We start from the raw sequence: 22,525 nt of genomic DNA, 5'->3' as shown, positions 1-22,525 counted from the left end.
CATTAGGGCCTCATGGCTTCATGCCTCCAAACACACAGATGGCTGGAGGGAGGGGAAAAGGGAAAGTGTAGAGAGGGATATTGAAAAAAACCCAGTAAAATGGAGACGAGGTGCTGTGAGAGTGAGGCTGGCAGATTTATTCGAAGATTAAGGGAAAGAAAGGCGAGGCCAAAGAAAGCGAGTAAATATGCTGTTGATACAAACGCTGCCACCACTTCTAGACCCAAATCATTCACAAATACATCACATGTTGTCATCTTTCTTTGACATATTCATCAATACAAAACTGCATTTCTCCCTGAATAGGCATGGTTGACTATTAATTGACTGTTATAGTTCTAGATTATAGGCAACCTAGGACTAAGGTTAGGGGTTGGTTGAGGTTGAGGTCCTCGATGACATCCCGAATTTACTTGTGATCGGAGGGTAAGGGGATGTTGACAGTGAATGTAATACAAGTGGGTATATTTTCCTTCTAACAGGATTTTCCCATGGCAACTGATGCAAACATCATACTTATATACAGTACCAAAAAAATGATAACATGATGTTTAGTCTCTGAATAATAATTTTTCTCAATCAGCTTCTTACTCTCAGTGATCCTGGAAATACATTTTTCTGAGCTTGGACTTGGATTGTTGCTTGCATTAATATTTGATGTTATAGAGAAACACTTTGTGGGAGCTTTAAAACCTTGAAACTGTTATTATTATTATTATTATTATTATTTGATGATTTCCCTCAGGATACAAGAAAGTAAAACAAGGATAGGTGAACAATCCAAAATCTAGGATTTGAACGAGACACGCGATGTCCTGACACACTCAAGTTCACCTCTGCACCTAAGCTCTCAGCCGCGGGCCAAGAGGAGGCCTTTGAACGGAGCAGCCCAGGCTTTGGTGGGACATGAGTACACACCTGCCAACAAACACAGGTCGAAAGCAAACTAAAGCAGAAGAGCCCGAGAAGCCTGAGGATTCGGACTCAGCTCAAAGCACTGGAAACATAAAGGTGAACAACTGGGACCAGGTTAACAAGGTAAACGGAACAAAGCAGACTGTGGCAGCCCAGAGTCCTCAAGTCCAATAAAAAAAAAAGAAGAAAAACACAGAATCACACACCACAGCAAATCTCACCAAATCCTTAGCAAACCCCCTCGGCCTCCACACAGAAAGGTCAATCTTCAATCAGGAAGTCAGAGGGTGGCGAGCTGCTGCAGGGGGCAGAGTCACAAAATGAAAGTCTTTTGATGCAGGGTGGGGGTGGTGGTGGTGGGGGTGTGCGTGTGGTCTCCACGCCTGCCGTCTGTAGTGAGGTTGAGGTCAAACACAAGCATTCACAGGCACGGTCAGAGGCTGATTTGGTGTGAGTGGGTTAGCTGTAGCTGTACAGCACAAAGAGCTGCTGGGCGACGGCCTCACAACTCTCTTGTATTCTCTGTTCCTGAGTGTCTGCGCTCATGGGTTTGTGTCGCTTCAAGCGTCGAGCCTGTATCCTAGCAATCTAGATACAGTGGGCTTAAAGGACCACACCAATATTTTTCAAACTTCCTCAACATCTATATTTTTTCATTGCCTTCTAAACCAGATGAATTGTTGGGGGCTCTATTGAACTGTTTTGGCCTCAAGAGACAAAATCTAGGAAATAGTAACATATGAACATGAAACTCTTTTTTTTTCAAATGTCAATGTCACTTTACAGTTACCTCACAATACAGTGTAAGGTCTTTGAAAAGTTGGCAATAACCTAGAATTTGTTTTGGACACCAATGGTTTGATTTGTTCATGATCTGTTTTTTGGAAACAAGGATGCCTTCAATCACTCCCCCTGTCTTCATAATAACTTGTGTGTCTATAGAAATAACACGGAACTATTTCCTCCATCCTGTCGCCCCTTGCAATAAATGTCAAATCTTTTAGTGGAGGAACAAATCACGATCATGTCCTTCATATAACATCCTTCAAAAACTGTCTGCAGCAACTCCAAACCTCATCTGAGTCAAATAGGAGAATTGAGTCTTTGCAGGACAGATGGTTGGATGGCTGGTTAGCAGCCGGCCACATGTACAGACCGAGGCATTCAAGGAAATGATTCTGATTGGCTACATTGAACCTGACAGCCCTCATTAATGTCAAGGCTCTTGACCTCACTGGGTTGACAAAGTGGTAAGAACTCGGTGTACTTTGCTTCCTTGTCTGCTGTAGGTGGTCTTGTGTGACAACAGTGCAGGAGGTGAAGTGACTGATGGGTTCTCTCCACAGCGCTGAGGATTATCTGTCAGACGTGTTACATGAAACTGCACAGAACTGCTGAACAGCATCAGTGTCAGTCGCTCTCATCAGGATCATCTGAGTGTCAAGGTAAACTGAGATGCTCTCGGTTGTTTCTAAAACACTGCAAACTTTAACCACAGTGTAGAAATGTCATAAAAATAGAATAACTGCAGAAAAGACAAGAGCTTTCCCTACATAGGCTTCTCACTGCTATTTTACCTTCTCTGTGGCAAAGACATAGAGCAGGTCTGTCCAACTGCAGAGTTAATTGGCTTATAGTCAAAAAGACAAAGGAAAATCACACAATATACTCAAGAATGAATCAGTGTCGTCCAATCTTGTTCCCATGAGGTCCCGTTGTAAGAGGGCGAGGGAGCAAGTCCAAAAAATGTTCGTACTTATGTCACTTCGACTCATTTAAGTGGCTTAAGTTAGTTGAGTCAGTAGAGACAGAGCGGAGATTAATTAACAAAGGCTGAAGTCGTTCAATACAAGCCCAAGTCCAGGCTCAAGGTTAAGACTAGAGGTCACCTGAAGTCTCAAGACTTTCAAGACGAGCCCAAGTCTCACGTCAGACAGTCAAAGTCAAGTGGTGACAAGATAAACCACAAAAATACATGTGAGTCCTGCAATACGTTGGTGACCTATTAAAGGTACAGGTCCCGTTTTGTCCAGTCTGGGCTACTGTAAAAAAACATGGCGGCCTCCTTAGAGAGGTATTTAAATATAAAGGGCCCATTCTAGGGTAAAGAAAACAACAATTCGTACAATTTTGATGATTACACACTGGTGAAAACATCATTAGGATTATTGTATATTCAATTTCTGCCAATAGATCCCTTTCACCTTATTCTTACACACTGGACCTCTAAAGGATAAGCAGTGACGGATGGAATCTAAAGTCCTTCAAAACAAGTCCCAAGTCAAGACACGAGTCAAGTCAAATCAAAAGTGAAGTCGGAAATCGTTTGAGAAAATTCTAGTGTAAAAGTCTCAGTCAAGTCTCAATCAAGTCTCAAATGAGAGACTCATGTCTCAGTCTTTCAGAACAAGGCTCGAGTCTTATGTGCTTAAGGGGAGGGCCCATTCCAATTTCACAGCTTTTTCCTCATCTGCCATCTAGGCAGCATGTGTGAGCACATACTCCCCAGGGGAAGAACACAGACTGCTGTGGTGAGTCAAATACCAACATCAAGTCCATCCGTCCCCTCCTCCTTCTCTTTCCTCTGCCTTCTTCGTCACACTTGGCTGAACTGAGAGCCGTTCCCCAATCCCCAACCCCCCCCTTCCATCAACACCTCTACCCTTCTTTCTATTGTTCCAGCAGCTATATCAAAACAAAATTTACCTCCAACAATGCCAGGGCAGTGAGCAAACCACTACTCGGAATTATTCAAATTTTTTTTTTTATTTCCCTCTATTGCCTGTCGTATTGATTGGTATATGGGTTTTATTTTACCACGTACCATTAAAACCAAATGCCAAAGTCGTCTCTATACACAACTCTATATGTTTTATGTTTTTTCCAAGCTACAATAGTTGACATGGCCACCAGGAAATGAATATTAGTTTGCTTGAGCTTGGATGTTTCACTTTAATGCAAATTCTAAACTAATGCTGACACAACATAATGCAAATGTAGATAAACATCTGGATAATAAAACAAAGATGGAGTGCACTGGCTGTCATGTCTGTCACAGGATTATCTTCATTACTGCTGGCTATAATAGACTTTAAATAAAATGTGATACACTGTGTTTATAGAATATTTACAAATGATCTTATGTCCTCACATCCTTCCTCAGCCTTCCATTTGAAAATGACAAAGTGGACTGGAACTTCCAACAGTGCACATACAGTATGTATTATAAGAAACACAAGGTTGGATCAGGCTGTACCCGATCCATTTCCTACTGAGCTTCGCAGAATTCAGATGAATTGAAAATGACCTGATCGAGTACTGTCCTGATCAGTTTACAATGTCCCTATCGCCTTGCCCTTCTGCATCAGTGGAGCACACGCCCCCTGCATCGACTTCAAAACCCTGCGATCAGCTCGACTACTGCACCTTTTAATTCAATCTTTTAAAGGAATGCTGGAGCTTATCCAGTAATTCTTTCCATTATGTAGCAAATAAGAGATTAGAGAAAGATTTGGAGTGACAGAGAGAGAGCGGTGATATTGAGAAAAACAACAGGATTTGGGGATTTTTACTCTCTTCTTTTAATGCTTTCATGTCACCTTGCATATTGACTGTCTTGATTCCTATAAACTCTATGGTGTTTTGTTTTTATCCTTGGAATCAGGGGGAAATGAGGACGAATTTGTTGGGAAAAAGGCTTTTTGAAACGACACACAGAGATTGCAGGGCTTCTGATGGATTCCTGGCCCTGAGATTTTATTGGACGGAAATGAGTTAATGCCGTAAATCTAATAAGTTCTGCTGTATTTGTGGGACACGTTGGCAGGAGTGGGAGATTAATAAACACCACACATGGGCACACACACACACCTGTGTACAGGCAAAGGTTACAGTGCGCTGTTTAATCAAGCTGGATCAAGGCCATTTCTGGCAGTGTTAGTTGAAATCTTTCCACTGGGTAAAGACCCGCACGCACGCGCACACACACACACACACACACACACACACACACACACACACACACACACACACACACACACACACACACACACACACACACACACACACACACACACACACACACACACACACACACACACACACACACACACACACACACACACACACACACACACACACACACCCTTTCTCTCTTTCCAAGCTGGCCTGTTGTAGCCCCTCAGCTGATAAGGACTGGAGAATAATAGGTGACGCTCATTAGAAGACAAAAAACAAATGTAATATTTCTTTTTTGTTTTTCTACTTCTATTGAATTCCACTCAGCTTTTATACAAAGACTGAAAGATAGTTGAAATAACAAGAAACATACCAATACCAGACACTTGCCTCGGGGCCAATAGCTCCCCAGTTCTACCTCGTACCAGAGCATGGCTAGGAGGCTAAAACATCTTCCTCTCTGATTAACACTCCGGGTTTTCAGACTAAAAATGCTCCAATGACTTATGCACTTTCCCATCAAGCTGGACTTACACCTTCACACTGTAAGATCAACACTCACAAGAGTGTGTACTTGGCCCAGCGTTGATTCCCTGATACAAGGAAGGAAAAGAAAGCAAACCTACGTGTTGTGTTGCAGTGTCAGTTTATGCACTTCAATGCACAGTGGGCACAGCTAATCATTGTCTCCGACCTCACCAGTTTAAATTTCACTCAAGGGCGGTGGTGGAGAACAAAGCACAGGGAACAATATCACGTTCCAGTGGACCTTTGTTTTCTGTGGCTGATTGCTGGGTTCGCTGAATGTGATTCTCCCACCACCGCAGCTAAGGTTGAAGTTTTACATTCAATATCAGATGTCAGCCAGTGGCCGTGTGTTCGTAAAACTTGATTACCCTCTTCACTCTGCAGTGTTTATGTCAAGACTCCCTTTTAGTGGGGAAACATTGTGAACTTCAAACTTTCAGCACAGAGAAACATGTCCAAGCACTGGTCCCCATCCCTATGGTGACTTACAGAGAAAATATCCACTGGAGGACAATTGGACCGGGATTATATTTGCATTCCGAGGAAATTGCCAAATTACTGCAATTATAGTGTGTTCTAATACTAACAAAAAAATATATATATATACATCAAAAAATGTGTTCTTATCTTGCTTAAGCTGATTTCAGACATGCACTGAACCCCCGATAATCTCCTGACATTGAAGTAGAGAACACAAATGTCAGTTGTCCCAATTACCAACGCAAAAAACATGCAAAAGCCTTTTTGAGAAAGAGGGGGGGGGGGGGGGGTTATAACTCTATCTCTAGATTGTTGATGGGATCAGTCTGACATGATACTGTCAGTTGAAACAAACTACAATCATTCACACATCTTAATGTCTTAGTGGTGTCAGTGGAATGTAAGTGCCACAAAACACATGAATTTGCAGAATCTATCCTAACGGCCGCAGTTATGACATACATTTTTCTCTCCTGTCAAATGTTAAGGAAAGTGTCTGTCTGTGTGTGTGTGTGTGTGTGTGTGTGTGTGTGAAGACAGGATATAGACCACAGGTGCCATGGAAACAAGCCAGAGGGAATAGAAACAGACAAAAGCTGACAAGGAAATCTGAAAGTGGGAAGAGAGGAGGGTGAGATGTGGATATACCGCTGGCAAGGGGAATGATAAGAAAGAAATGCCAACTGTCAGGCCAAATATGTAGCTGCAGTATGATGAGGTGGAAGAGATGCTCTAAGTTCCCCTTTGGGATGGCTTGAAATTATAAGGCCTCGGAGTGTTTTAACCTTTTTTGGTTAGGTTTTAAAGAGGCGTTTAGGGTTCAATCATTCAGAAAGCTTGATGCGCAATGACCCCGAACTACAGCCGACTAGACAATCGAGTTCAAGATTCACTCTGCAGGGGACGTTCTCCTCCTGGGATCTGTCTGGAAAATGAAACCACACAAAAACAGCTTCATGGTCCCCAGCACTGCGACCAGACCGAACCCAAAACCCTCTGGCTTGCACCAAACCCCTTGCGTCATCTGAACCAGAGAAGTCCCATTGATCCAAACCCCCTGGTATTACTAATGCTATCGATCCTCTCATCAATAAATAATTCCCGGCAATGGGAGACGCCTGGTTAGTGTCAGACTGAGCTTACTCCCACTTACACACATTGTTGGTATTAGATCCATTATCAAGATAAATGAGAATGGTAGAATCTAATTAAAAAACACTGTGCAGATATATGATTGAAGCTGAATTATGTAATGGAAGATACAGTATGAGCTCCTCGGTTACAAATGTTTCACTTTTTAATCATCGTTTTAACATCTATAAATCCTTTATATATGAATGTTCATTTTTGTATATTATATTCTTTATATGGGTCAAATGGAACCATTTATTCAACTGAATGAGACCAGTAATTCAAAGTAGCCCATATAATTATTTAAATTTTTACTGACCTGTAATAACTATCATCACTCATTGATATAAAGAATTATCGTGCACATAATTATTTTCCCCCAGCAGTGTAAGGATTCATGCAGCTAATCGTCATCTATTTTTCTGATGGAAAATTGAAAGTGTCTGGAAACAGCACTCGGGCTGGAGAGGCACTTAATGGTGGCCCTGTAAGAGCGCCCGCATCCATCTCTTCAGTTATCATCTGCTACGGCAGCAGGAGTCTGAGCTGAGAGAGATTGATTTCCTGAGACAAGCGCGCATCCAGCACATCAACCTCCACACCATATTGAGATTAAACGCTCATTACACTCATTTTATCTTTCTTGAGCCCCCCCCACCCCCACACACACACTTTTCCTCTCTGCATCTTTCTCCTCATCTCCCTCTCTTCCTTTCTCCAGTATCGTGTTGTATTTCTTGGAACAACAGAGAACGACAGGAAGCTTCACCTCCTTTTGAAGCCATCCTGGGTCACGTAGCAACACACCAACAGAATCAAAGGCTATCCAGGGAATAGCCACACCCTGACCTCCTATATACCGAGGGAGTGCTGATGTGTCTATGTCAGGAGTGGGTTAATTATAGACGTATGATATATCGCTGTTGTAATCACACTACTTCTCCTTGTTGTCAGACGTTGGGGCAGAATCAACTAATTGTCAATGCTCAGACATAAAAGACCAGAGGTAGAGATGTGAGAATGTTCCGCCGGAGTCTGAGATGTCACTTCAGATGTTTGCAAGTTAAGGTTTTCCTTTTTGGCGAACGAGGCTCTCGGTCGCCATGGTGACGTCTGGGCATCACTCGTACAGACCATCTGTGTTGTTGTTTGCTGTCCAAAAAAACACGAGGCAGCATGGATGGGTCAATCACGCATCACACGCTCACACTGACGCACAACTACTCAAAGCACGCTTGTAAACACACAACAAATACACAGATTAAGAACAAAAATGGAGATTAACGATGATATGTCTTTTTTTTTTTTTATGATGCACAGATGTTTGCTGGCAGACAAACACAGTGGATACACATGTGAGGCCTTTTCACACACACACACACAACACGCATCTACAGGAAAGCAAAATGATTTAAGAAATCGCTCTCCCGTCAAAATGATGGCCTACAGCATCTCAGTGTGCGCACACACACACACACAGCTACACAAAATACTGGAAGAATACTTCAGTGGTTCAAAACAGCTGAATGTGGGACATTGGTCTTTTGGGCATTTTCGCAGCACACACACACACACACACACACACACACACACACACACACACACACACACACACACACACACACACACACACACACACACACACACACACACACACACACACACACACACACACACACACACACACACACACACACACACACACACACACACACACACACACACACACAATCTCAATCTCAATCTTGACTCTACCACATTCCTAACTGTCCCTACAACCCTTTGCTCAATTATTAACTGCGTCTACATGAACATTGAAAGCACATCAAACCAATGACTTATAAAGAATAATATTTGAACTCTTGATTCTTTTAGTCACAGTGTGAACAGTCACTGGATCGATGGGCACACCGGGCCTCTTTATCCTTTGAGTTATTTCCAGACAAATCAGAGCAGACGACAGAGAAGCGACATGGTGAATGTGTCACACAGGTCGATAGCAGTCCTCCTATTACAATTGACTTTGTCTCGGACTTTCCTGACTCAGACCTCCTCATTTAAAAACATGCAAAATTGATGGAGGCTCTGGCCTGCTGTGCACTCTCTTTTGTTATGATTACTTACACTTCAATTTCATTGGCATATGAGTCAGAGTAAGACATTGTGATTAACAAACACTTTTATTCCTTCGATATTGTGGTTCAGCAAAGATTAACTCAAGCTGCTAACATTTTGGCCATGGGAAAGACGAGATATTGAATTTCATTTTAATTTATATTTTGCCACTTCTTGCTTGGTTGATGGAAGAATGGCCACATTTAGATCAAACTGCAAGCAGCCATAGTAATTACAGGAACAAAGAGGGAAGTCAGGTGACGTAATGCATGAATCATAAAAGCCTGCATTAGGAGGAGGTTGGAGTAGTCGAGAAAACACAGGACTTTTTCAGAAACCTTGGTTGGACAGTTGAATAAGGGACTCACAGAAGATTATACGTCTTTAAGAAAGAATTTCCTATATGCTGTTCTTCTCATGCTATTTGCTAGATATGGCAGACCCCAATGGAAATATAATGGTAACTTCTTGTAATGGTTATATTGTTTGTTTCTGATGGCCCTAACAAAAGTTGTAGTGCGCGTCGTAAAAGGGATTCGGGGGGGTTTGAAATTTTGCCCATCCTGGTGGGTGGATGGTCTACTGTAGAGACGCCACAGGAAATTAGCTTTAACCATCTGACAGATTGGATATGAGTCAGGAGCCATTTATAGGCCTGCGTCTGGGAGTGGGTCCACTCTGAACAGATTCCAAGATAAAACGTGACAGACAGAATCAGCATGAATTATTAACGCTGTAAACATGGATTAAGTTTTTCTATGGGCTGACAGTTGGATTTATTGAGTGCCTGAACACTCTAATAGCTAATGATCGCCCATCAGATTGTCATTCCTGACACAGGGAGAAGCCGGGATATATGGCGCCTTGGTATCAAGGCAAATTGGTCTTATGTTGAAAACTGTCAAGTACCAATATCAAAATGTGAGTGGTTACTGATTTAAATCCAAATGCTGCCAATTTTAGCAATTTTAACAATTCAGCAGTTTTAAGTCAAAGTTCTTGTGTGGCTACATGTGTCTTAACATTTAAGAAGTTTTTCTTTTCGAAGCACATTAATTTAAAATGGGTTTATAGAATAACATGGTTACCTTTCTCAAAGTAATTATCAAAACATTAAAACCCATCAATGTTGCCAGAGTCCTCTACAGATTACACTAGCTGATAGTCCTGTCCCCATTTTTTTCACGTATATTGCAAATTTTACTTCCATTCAATGACAACATCTTTAGCAGACTCTAGAAACATTTGAACTTAGTAATGAAAACAAACATTTTATGCCATTAAATGTATAACTGCATGCAGTAAATGCAGCTTTGTGGCACGACGTCTACTCTCGTCTCCTGCATGAAGGTCTGATGTACATGTCCATAACTTCGACCTCCACACCCATAATCTCCTACTCACAATGTTAAGGACATTAGCACCAAACGTTAGTATTAGACAAGGATCATGACACATGAAATCATCCAATAAAAACATATCTGGGGATAGATGACTGTAAAGCAACTGTATACAGAAAATGCCTCAGTATTTCCTACACAGGCTTTTACTGCAAAAGAAAACCAAAAAGAAAAACCTTAACATATTTATATATTTAAATATTTAATCATATTGATTAGACTTTAAATACATTACCATACAGAAATCAGACTCTTATTTGGCTGAATATGTTTGTGTTCCTCCAACAGAAAGAAGCTGAGTCACAGAAATAAATCCCTAAACTCTCTGTCCTCTGAAACAAAACACCAATCTGTCTTTTCCTAACTGTCCTCTTCCCCCCAGCACAGAAAGACATGAACCTGAAACCTTCCTGCGCTCACCAGAAAATTAAACCTGCACCTCATGACCAGAGTCTGCCTCACCTTGACCGAATGTATAGTGTGCCTGGGTACAGCAGTGCTGTGTTTCACCCCCTCCTTTAGGTCAGTGTAGGGAGGGGGGTGGTTTAATTGAGGCAGCGGCAGATTAAAGTGCTTAGGGCTTTCATGAAAGAGCCAAGAACACACTGTATTAAACCGGGGCTGTGAATCGTCAAGTCAAGTGAGTGTTTTTTGTCCAAAAATGCAGGAACGCAGCAGCAGACGTAAGCAAAACACCTCACTACGAGTCAATTGGGGTGCGGGTGTGTGTAAGTGTGCTCCAGTGTGCCTATCTAAGCATGGGGGGAGGGAGCAGATCAATAATTCATCCATTGATGCTGAATGGCCCCCTGCTGCCAAATGCTTCGCCTCTGCTTCCACCGACCAATTTACTTAGATTCAGCATCACTAATATCAACACCTGCGTTCTTTTTCTGACCCTTTACCCTCTTCTTTTCAAGAGGCTGGACATTTCCACTGCGGAGATCCCATGTTTTTGTCAACTCCGGCATCAGCCTTAATAACCCGGAGATCTCGAAACTCGTCGTCTTTCCAAGTTGACTATTCTTTTCAGTTTTGTGTCTGTCGCCTGCTAGAAACTTCATCAACACTCCTACTTGTGAATGCTCCGGATAATCTCCCGCTGTGTTCTTACGTGGACACACCCGGATGTTGTCCAGAGTCGGACATTTGCGTTCTCACTTACAGCCCCTCTGGATAATTTCAGGAGAACATCCAGAGTTCCGTGCATGTCTGAGGGGAGTTTTATATTGATATTTTTGACGGCCTAACAAATCACAGTAGAGGAAGCAGCTGGTTTGTGAACTATAAATCAGCAAAAAAAAAGTGGAGCTGTTTTTGTTTTTAACCCAATTTTCCATTTCTCTAAAGATTACCACAGGAGAACAGCCTTGAGTTATTCCACTGTTGCAGATTTGGTCCAAAATGGACTTAAACACAGTATATGAATTATTGCTGCTGGACACATGTAGCACGTAGCAATCTCTCAAAGTCTCAATGAACTAGATCTTCTTCAACCCACATATCCTTACACACATCCCGTGCTGTGTGTCCAACAACTGGAAATCATTAAAGAGCCAGTCACCCATCACAGTCCATCTCACCACCTTTAAACATGGCAGCCAATGAGGCTCACTTAATGTCATATTATCATACTGTATTACCCATTTTGGCCGGAGAAGAAACTAGCTAGCATCAGCATATTCAACACCAGAGCGCTCCTCAGGGCTTTCTGAAGCACTATCCATGCCCATTAAGGAAGCTCGGCAGACACGCCCTGAGGCAGCAGGCTCTCTGGTCTATGAATGGAGGTGTGGCTACATGCTAATCGCTGTGGTGTGTTTTTGTTTTGCCAATTTTTTTATTTTTTTCTTGGAGGGGGTCTTGAGTGTCTGCTCATTAAAGGAGGCTTAGTGTTTATCAGAGTGGGCTAATTACAGTATTTGGACCTGAAATGGTAGAAGTGGCCACGCCCCAACCTATCATTTAAAACCTTTTCTCAGGAACTCTAATCAACGTGGACCAAGCTCAGACCAACAATGGGCACGACAAGAAATAGCAGGTTGATTCACACGTCATTTTTCATGAAGGTTTGACCAAGCTGGTCTCTCTTTGGGACTGACTCCACAAAGCAAGGGACCAGGGAATAAGACTGGACTGTCATGTATGACAGAGGATGATAAAGAGAGAATGGAGGAGGAGGGAGAAAAACTGAATCCGACAGCTGGACAGAAACAAGACAGGCTGAGGACAGGGGAGGGTGATCTAATGATCTTTATATTGGGATCCATCTCGAAGATGTCCCAGATATACTTGTGTTCGTTAAACTTTACCATTGTACCAACTGTACCAGGTCTACCCTAATAACATGGATCCACACAACCTTCACAAACCAACTATATGATTGCCTACTAGATGTCTGAGCTGATTGATTATGTCACATGACTCTGTCACAGGGTTCAAGCATGATGATTGCAAAACAATTCAATGTGAGCCTGCAGCATGGTGGATGAAGAGCTGGTGCCATTGGTTTGTCAGTAGCTCCGAACACACAAATATCTGTAAACTTTGTTGTGTCGCGACAATTGTGGAGGTGATACGACAAATTCTTTCAAACCCCCGAACAGGAAGCATGTGAGGTGAGAGTGTTTCACTCAGGTTGTTACAACCCCACTCATCTGTATCTCAAAAGTTTCTGAAGCATAAACAGTTATCACTGACCGTTGTGTTCAATCAAAGAGAAACGATAGGTGGGATTTAACACACTGATGAGCTGCCAGTGTCTTTAATGCAATATTGTACTTGAAAAGGTGCAAATAGACAAATTCTTAGGCTGCTTGGAAAGAAAGGTCATAATGCAGATTGTGGATCATGATTGAAAAGATTGTGATATGATTTATTACTAAGATCGTTCACCCTCACCTGAGGATGTCTACGTTTTAGTGTAAGTATGTGATGGTCAATGATGAACTACTTCCCCTGTAACGAGAACATCAGGAAGCCAACATTTTATAACTAATCACTGTTCTATAAACAGATCAAAAGTTGATTTATAACCATGACTATGATCTCTTCCAAAGTTCAACCATGTAGTTGCAGCAACCCTCTACAATACAGGGGACAGATCAGATAACATGCACACTGATGAAATTAAGACTTGACGAAAAAGGGATCTTGTTGCGCAGGTCGAATTAAACTGAATTAGAGCCGTTTGTTGATCGTAAAAACAGAGCATTAATGAAACCTTAAAGAATCCATTTCATATTATTTTTATCAACTTGTTTATTTCTATGACTCTTTATCTTAAATGTGCTATAAAAATTATAATGAATAAAAGTACCGACTAAATTATCCAATTGAGGCAGGTCTTGGTACATTTTTTTAAATCGATGCACAAACCTTTTTAAAGAAAAAGCCAAACATAAACAACCATTTGCAAGAATTGCAAATGTTTTTTCTCCTGGTTGTACAAAATACAAAAAATGTTGACAGCAACAGTTGTTCTTTATACCTTTAAAATACTTTGGCAAGCCTGATATGCTATTTTGATGAACAAGTAATTGGCTAAAATATATTAGCTGTACTATATGACACAGTTGGTTGATTACTTGACAATTTTGAACATTGATTAAAGTGATTTTTCCAGAAAAAGCAGCAGCCTGTAATATTGTAATGTATGTAATCCAGTTCGATACATTTTATTGTAATAAAAATAGTAATTAAAATACAAATTATTAAAAGCTCACAATATTCCTTAATTTCCATGTCTTTATGAACACAAAGATCTGTGCTGTTGTTGAGCGTTGACACAGAGGGAGATGGGTGTGTGCGCTCGTGGCAGAAAAAAAACTAAACAATAACCAGCAAAGTATGACATGTTCTCTGAGGATAACAGGATTAGATCATATCTGCTGATAGCTGATATCTGTGCGTCCACAACAAGACGCACACAAAGAGCGAGTGGAGCGGAGCCCGGACCCACCCAGTCAGCATGTGAGTGGAGCCTCCTCCTACTACTCACCACCTCGATCACTTCACAACAACAACACCACAGTGACACACACAGAGAACAAGAGAGGGGGAACACAGGGAGCAGGAGGAATATGAGAGCGCGGGTGAAGGAGGAGGAATCCGTCAAGGAAAGAAAAGGTGGGAATCAGCAGAGCTGGAGAGCTCCCACTGGAGAACAGCTTTTCCCCAGGGGTGAGGGGGAGATGGGGAGAAAAAAAACAAGTCAGCATTGTAGGAAATAAGCTTTATCTCAACCTGGCACTTAAAGAAAAACACTTTAAACCAAAAGAGAATTATAATGATAATCTCTTCTACCACTGTTGTCCACCTGCTCCAGCTCCCCTGCCCCCCAGCTCCCTCACACTCTCTGTACCATGTGGCTCTCCATCTCTTCATTTACCTTTTTGGGTCTCTTTCTCCTCTGTCCCAGCCCATTGAGGCGATCGTTGGGGTCCAGCCTGTAGTGGGAGTGGTTGTCCTCACTCATTCTTTCCCCCCCTCAAAAAACAACCACTTTTCACTCCTGTTTATTCCTCGTGTTTTCTCTCCTTCCTCTACTTCTTCTTCTCTCTGTCCCCCTCTCCTCAGCGAAATGAAGCGAGGCGACCTCTCTCCTCTCTGGTCCTTACTCTCTGACTGTGAGGAGCGGCGAGCCAGGCGGAGGGGGGGTGGTCGGGGAGGGAGAGTCGAGGAGGGGAGGGGAGGGAAGGGGAGGAGGGAGCACAATGGTGTTGCTATGGCAGCAGCTGCCACCAGTGTTTATCTGGAAACCTCGCCGGCGAACCAAAATAGTCTCCGCACGCTCTCACACACACACACACACACACACACACACACACACACACACACACACACACACACACACACACACACACACACACACACACACACACACACACACACACACACACACACACACACACACACACACACACACACACACACACACACACCCTACACACGCACACACACACTAAGCAGCCTTATGTGTGTGTTTCTCTCAGATTTCTTAAATAGTAAGTAGACACCAGAGCAGGAAGGTGAAACAGCTCAGATGTGAAAGAAACATGCCGAATTTTAAAAGCAATACAAATGATGAATGAAGAAATTGTGAATGAAAGTCTCTGTTTGTAAGTGGTCCAAGAAAAAACTACTAATGATCTAATAATAATTGATAATTGATACGGCAATGTGATTGGTTAATTAAGCATATGAATGGGATTTGCTGAAGAGATATTCAATGTGCACTGATTTATACCATAATGCTCCTTCATTATTTTTATGTCATATTGTATTTTTGTAACATTGAATATCTTTGAGTGTTGGTCGGGTAACAACACTGGGGAACTCATTTTTTCTTTTCTTTTAATTGTGTTTTATTTGTTTCTTACTTGTGTTTCTCAGTTTGCAGTGTTTATTCACTTTATATACTAAATACGACTGATACAAGATGAGTAAGCTGTAGATGTTAGTGGTTTTACTACTGTATACACTGTACTGTATATAGTAACTAATATATACATACATACACTGCCAACAATTTATATTATTATGAAAGTAATTTCCACTTTTCCATTTTTAACAACCCATTTATAGTTATGATCCAAATACCCCTGTATGTTCTCTGATTAAGTTGCATCGCGCATCATCCCAGTGTTTGTTGTGGTGAGTTCACATTTCAAATAAAAAGTATTTTCACGTGTGTCTCCTTCGTGATTGTAGGCGTGGTGTGAGCTCTGGGCACACGTCCACAGTTTACAGTGTACGCTGAAAGTTCACACTTATTGACTTGTCTGTTGTGGCCTCAGCCAATCGCGCCTGACCACTGCTTGAAATGAACGATGGATGGTACAAAAATCCATTTTATAGATTACACAGTTTTATGTCAAAGAGTTCTTCAGCCTGCAACAACAAGTTTTTTTCCCACTTGAAGACAACTTCAAACAGAATGTTTGGCTCTTTGAAATTTCCATTTAAAATAGAATGAAGATTATTCAAATGACTGAATAGAAATTCAATGAAAAATGGATCCATTATCAATTTAAAATCACTACAGAGACGAGACATTGTAGAGAAAGGAACAGAAGTTGGGACCTATGGGATGATGTCTGCTTTTGAATGGCTGGAGAGATGCGGCACAGCCTCATGTTACATGTTCCACTACACAACTATGAAACAGAACCCAGTGTGTGTGGGTTTCTCCTCCATAGGTTCAGTCGATAAACTTCCAGCCAGTGAGGATTACACACCCAGACACACACAGCAAATCCACAGCACCTTGTCAGTCTTTGTTGTCTGAAGGCAGCCAGGTCTTAAATCCATGTGTACCCACAAACCCCTCCCTCCCTCACACACAGACACACATGCACGCGCGCGCACACACACACGCACACACACGCACACGCACGCATGCACACACAAACGCTTTATGAGTTCCTTTGAAAAAAACATTGATTGGCTGTATCTTAATGATGGCCCCTGGCTATGGGCTCCTAGTCACAGCAGGTTGGAGCAGAATCTCATTAACGGATGAAAAATGGAATCTTCTGTTTTCATATCCTCCATCGTCACCTCCTCTTTTGCTCACTCGCACACCAACTTAAGATCCGTTCAAAACGAGACAGAGCCTGTGGATATTTTGGTTCATATAGTTTTGTGTCTCCATCATGGACCCTCTGTTTTGCTTTGGGGCACTCACTATATTCACATTCCAACTAACTTTATCTTAACTGGTTCTTAAATGGAGCATCAGTCACACACAAGGGTTAACACCTGCTGTTGACAGCCAGTCTATAGTGGAAATCAGAGCAGGGCCGTAGCCAATGTTTTAGGTGTTTTAAGGGTCAAAGTCCCCCAATGCACACTCACCACCGCAAAAGAATGACTAGACCCATGGAATTAAGTGGATACATTTTATACAAATAAAAGTGTCTTAAGAACATCATGTTTCATTCATTCAGTTAACTGCTTCTTTGTATTATAGAATTTAGTAAATCAAAATTCTGGTGGGGGAAATTCAGATTTGAGTGTTTTTATTATTTTTGGTTGGTCCAAAACTAATCATATTCCAAATAATGAGTTTAAAAATACTACAATGTGACTGTAAAACGAGTATTATGTTTTTGCTTGACTGCATTACTTTTTATTGAACAGTGCAAATGTCCCTTGGTTGCTAAAATTCCAGGGAAGGTCGTGACTATTTAATGGGTTCCAATTCAAGCCATTTGGCAGCATGATCAGTTCATCCAACAAACAAACGTGAGGACGTTGGCTTCAGGGAGTGTGACAGCTGTTTTTCCACTATTTTACCAGGTTTTACAGACAAAATGATTCATGGGTTTAGAAAATAACCTTTTCAATCCTGCCTCCTTTCAATTGCAAATGTACTGCCATCATATGTGTGCCTGTTTCAACCTGTTTCAACCTTGCAAATGCCAGGGGACACACCTGGCACCTGCCAGCAGTGGCCAGGGAAGGAAAGGACACAGGAGCCAGATGGAGGAGAGGAAGAGGAGGAAAAGGAGAAAATCTAATGGATGCATGTCGGGGGTTCGGTCGCGTCAATTCTCCAGACCAGGCCAGACTGGACCAGAGCAGATGTAACAAGCTAGAAATACCATCATTACCATTAAACACAGGCAGATATGTTAATCTTACACCTTATTAGCCCCACAGCATCTGTTGCATAACTGTGCAGCAGACTTCATATTTACATCTTCCTCAGGTCTACCAGAGGGAAACATTGAGCTGAACGCTGTCACACCACATTATACTGGAGAAAAAGGATTTTCTACAGATCAAGTCTGCTCCTTCTTTGAGATGTTAGAGACTTCAAGGACCCCATGACATGGACCCTTCGCCTTTCTGGAAAGCCGATTCTTCCTGGAAACCACTGTGTCGTCACTGGTCACTTCATGCTGCACTTAAGTGTGTGACCAAAAGGTCCAACTGATGAAGTCATCAATAATTCAAAACTCCTGCTTTTCTGCAGTTTGTTCACTTATTGATCCCTCACTGTCAAAATAACTTTCAAAAATTCCACAGTATGAATCAACTAATGACACCATTAGGACCAATTTTCATGCGACATATATACTGGAAAAGAACTATTCATCTTCTATTTTCTGCAGAACGGGAACGTGAATCCTAGTCATGCACTTCAAAATAAATCATGTAAGAGTATAGTTTATTAAAGTGGCTTTGATTTGATCATCCTATTTTGTTATTAGCCCGTGTGTCTTGGTGTTGTCCAGAAGATACACACAAATAACTTTAATTTTATTATGTTTTTTTCCTAAGAGAGATAAATTATGCCCAATTAGGGGATCAAAGAGTTTCCTAAATAAGTCAAGACGAGAGGAAATGTCTTGTTTTGAAGAGACCAACTATGTCTGTAAAGCAAGTAAGTGCTATGATGGTCTGAAGTCCAAAGGGTATTCATCATGGATGCGAGCCACCTAAGTAAGCTTCTTTGTTCCTTCCCTTGTTCCATGATGACAAGCCCTTGACGTCTGGAAGAAGCTCAAGAGTTCAACTGCTGCCACTTCACATTGAAAAGAGCCAGTTGAAGTTTTTTTCGGGTCATCAGTTTTGGCCTGGTAGTGATGCTTGACCTGAGGTACAAGGAGTTACTAAAAGCAGATTAAAGCAGCGCCACACATAGGAATTATCCTCTGTGGACCTTGCATATCTACAGCAAATTGCATGCAGAAGATAAGTTACATTGGCAGAGGATGCAGAGATCATCTGCTACAGACTTGTTGAAGGTACAGAAAGTCAATAACTGCCATTCTACAAATATACACTGAGCAATTATGTCTGATCAGGGACTGCAATGGCTTGTAGTCATTAATCAACACTTTTCATTGCAAGTCTTTGTAGCTAATGGAACAAGACACAGCCTGTTCCTATGATGTAACACGGACACGATGGGCTTGACGCAACCACAACCTCATGCAGTCCACTACTGGGTTTGATTCAATAAAAAGGCCACATTCTGTCCCAAACAATGCACTCTTTATCTATGTGAGCACTTGAGCAGACTGTGATGTAAGTAGGAAAACATTGCTACTGCAAGAAGCCAAATGACTCCGGCAGGCATGTGTTCTCTGTCGATGAAGAGATCCTTCAGACCTCAACAGCCTTGAAATCAGGCACTTTTTCAGTACGTGCACAAGACGTTCTGCTGGAGGTTTCTTCCGGTTATTGAGGGAGTCTTTTCTCTCCACAGTCGCCAAAGCTGCTCATTGTGGGAACTGTTGGGTTTCTCTAAAATGTTCAAAGGTCTTGACCTTCTATGTAAAGTGCCTTGAGATAATGTATATTGTGATTTGATGCTATGCAAATAAAATTGAACTGAATAGGACAGTTTTGGAGCATTTCCGTAGTAGGTAGAAGATTAGGTTCTCCTACTGCATACAAGCCAAAATCAAGCACTAAAATAAAAATAAAAAACTTGTGGATCACCACTTTCTTATCAACAAAAACTCATGTCACCAAGACAAATGGCCAACTATACACAGTGTGCATTCACTTCTTGGACATTTATGTGCAATTCCGAAGAACGATTTACCAGAATGTTATTGCAAACACGCAGCTTAGGAACACTCATTAAAATTTAACAACAGCAATATGTTTGTGCACGCAAAGCAATTATTTTCTAATGAGACACTGTCAGCAATTTGACTCCCCTCTGGCTGATGTTTTCCAGCAGAACAACACATTTCGAGTATGTACAACACACACAGTCAAATGACACTTTTCTATCATGTAAGAGAACATTGTCTGACTCAGCAATAATTAAATATCCATTCATATACAGATGTTGTATTAATTACCACTGACATGTTTCCTGTTGTTACATCTGTAAATTGCTTCCCCTACATTTTATTTTCATGCCAGCAAATGTTTTTGGTTTGCCTGACAAGCAACCCCGTGCGGCCATGAGAAACAAAGATGAGAGTGGGGTGATGTTAAAGGCCTCTGTATGCATCAGACAAACTAGTGTGTACCATGTAGCCAGTTTTCTGACCACGTCTAGAGGCCAATGCTCTTAATGCTTGTTCTAAATGGCAAAACACATGAGGTGGGTTGAAAAGCCTGCTGCCACAGCCTCCTCCTGACTGCATCCCACTGCCACAGCCATGATTACAAACTATTGAACCAATCATTGAAAAGGACACAATTGCAAGCCCACAGGCCTTAATGTTTAACATTTCAAGAGGTACACATTGGGTTATTGTGGAAGCATATATGTGTTTGTGGAACCCGGTGCAAGAGGAGTAAATTGGATAAAAACTGTTGAAAACATATACTGCCCTATACCACTCTTCTATCATACCTCTACCCCATCCAGGTTATTCCACAATCCAACAAGTATTTTGTCTAATGCAACCTGAGAATAACCCGGACAGTAAACAGACTTTACCCTGCAAGCTTCCGTGCACAAAGTCTGAGTAATGTCCGATTTGAGCCGATGTGTGAATAGAATTCACAGCGACCTTTGGGAAACCAGGAGAATAAGAAGCAGGACTTGAGCAAACAACAGAGTCATTCATCGAAAAATATCCAGAAATATGTCTGTCATAAGATGAACTTTATCTCATTCGCTTCACAATTGGCATCAGTATTGTTATGGGCAAGCAAGTGCAGTGTCGAACTACGGCAACCGGCGCTCAATAGCAGCAGTGGCTGGGACTCATCGGCGTATGTGACGTCGCCGGTCACAACACACAGCGCGTTCACGACAGCAGCCTCGACAACTGATTCTCCAGTTCAGGGCTCTGCATACTTTAAGGAGCAGGCGGAGAGCTCTTTGTGCAGCTGCGGAGGTCGCTTCAGGGTTGTGTGGACTGAGTCCAGCAGCAGGTCAGGCATTTGCTGCAACCAGCATTATCACAGGCCCAAAAAACAGCCCATTCCAAATAAGCAGGTTTAGAGCAGACCCTGCTATTGTCGGACAAATTCAAGGAATCAAAGAGTTTTTATCCCCAAACGCAATTTCTGCAACAACTTACAGTAAATATGGATGTGGTGAACTTATGTACCGGTGTCCATGGGCTTTACTATATAATGATGCTTCTAGGAATTGGACTGGGAACCAAACAGGTTTTCAAAAGTCACCTAATAAAGTTCTCTACAGTGTCACGCTGAGACCAAGCTTAACCAAGCAAGTGCACATCAGCTGGAGAGTGTGCGTGTGTGTGTGCATGGGAACAGTGTTCTGAAGCCAAAACAAGGGATTTCTCTGTTCTCCGCCTATTAAATTAAAACACAAAGGAGAAACCAAGATTCTTCACTTTATGACCCAAAGAAGAAAAAGTCTTTTCAAACTGTTTGAGAGAGAGAGAAAGAGTGAGCGAGAGAGTCAGGCCTCAGTGACACTGACCTGGCCTGACACCACTTCCATTAAAATGCCTGGCTGTGATGGGCTGGAAGGAAATGGCCTTACACACATACAAACCAAGACAAAAGGAACTCCTACATTCCACGATGTCACCGAATGCCCCCCGTCCCACACACACACACACACACAGAAACACACATAGAAACACATGCATAAAGGTTTCCCAGCGCAATCAAAGTGATTTAGCCGCACATGGCTGAGAGACCTAAGCAGTGACTTTGAGATGCTATTGTGGACACGTATGTCTCACTAAACCAATGGCCTGGGAAGAGAGAAGCCATGAGAGATAGATAGATCGAAGCATAAAGTCAAATCAAACAGAAAAGCTGAAAAGCAAAATAAAGGAAAATGTAAAAGGATCATTTTTATTCTTAATATCATCCGCAAAATAGGATTTAGTTATATTTGAATCTGTATCTCAACACCAGAACAAAGAAGTTCAGTGTTAGATTAAACCCGTTTCATGTCTAAGCTTGTGTTCCTCCCTTTCTGTAACATCTGAAGTCTTCTTAAGGAACACAAGGATTAGCTTTCAGGAAAAGACCATGATTATGCACAAATGTGGATTACCCAAAGGGCAAGTGGGCCAAATGCCTTTGGGCCT

Source organism: Hippoglossus hippoglossus, chromosome 18 (genome assembly GCF_009819705.1).
Source record: "Hippoglossus hippoglossus isolate fHipHip1 chromosome 18, fHipHip1.pri, whole genome shotgun sequence".
NCBI lineage: Eukaryota > Metazoa > Chordata > Actinopteri > Pleuronectiformes > Pleuronectidae > Hippoglossus > Hippoglossus hippoglossus.
Note: the sequence above shows the minus strand (reverse complement) of the source record.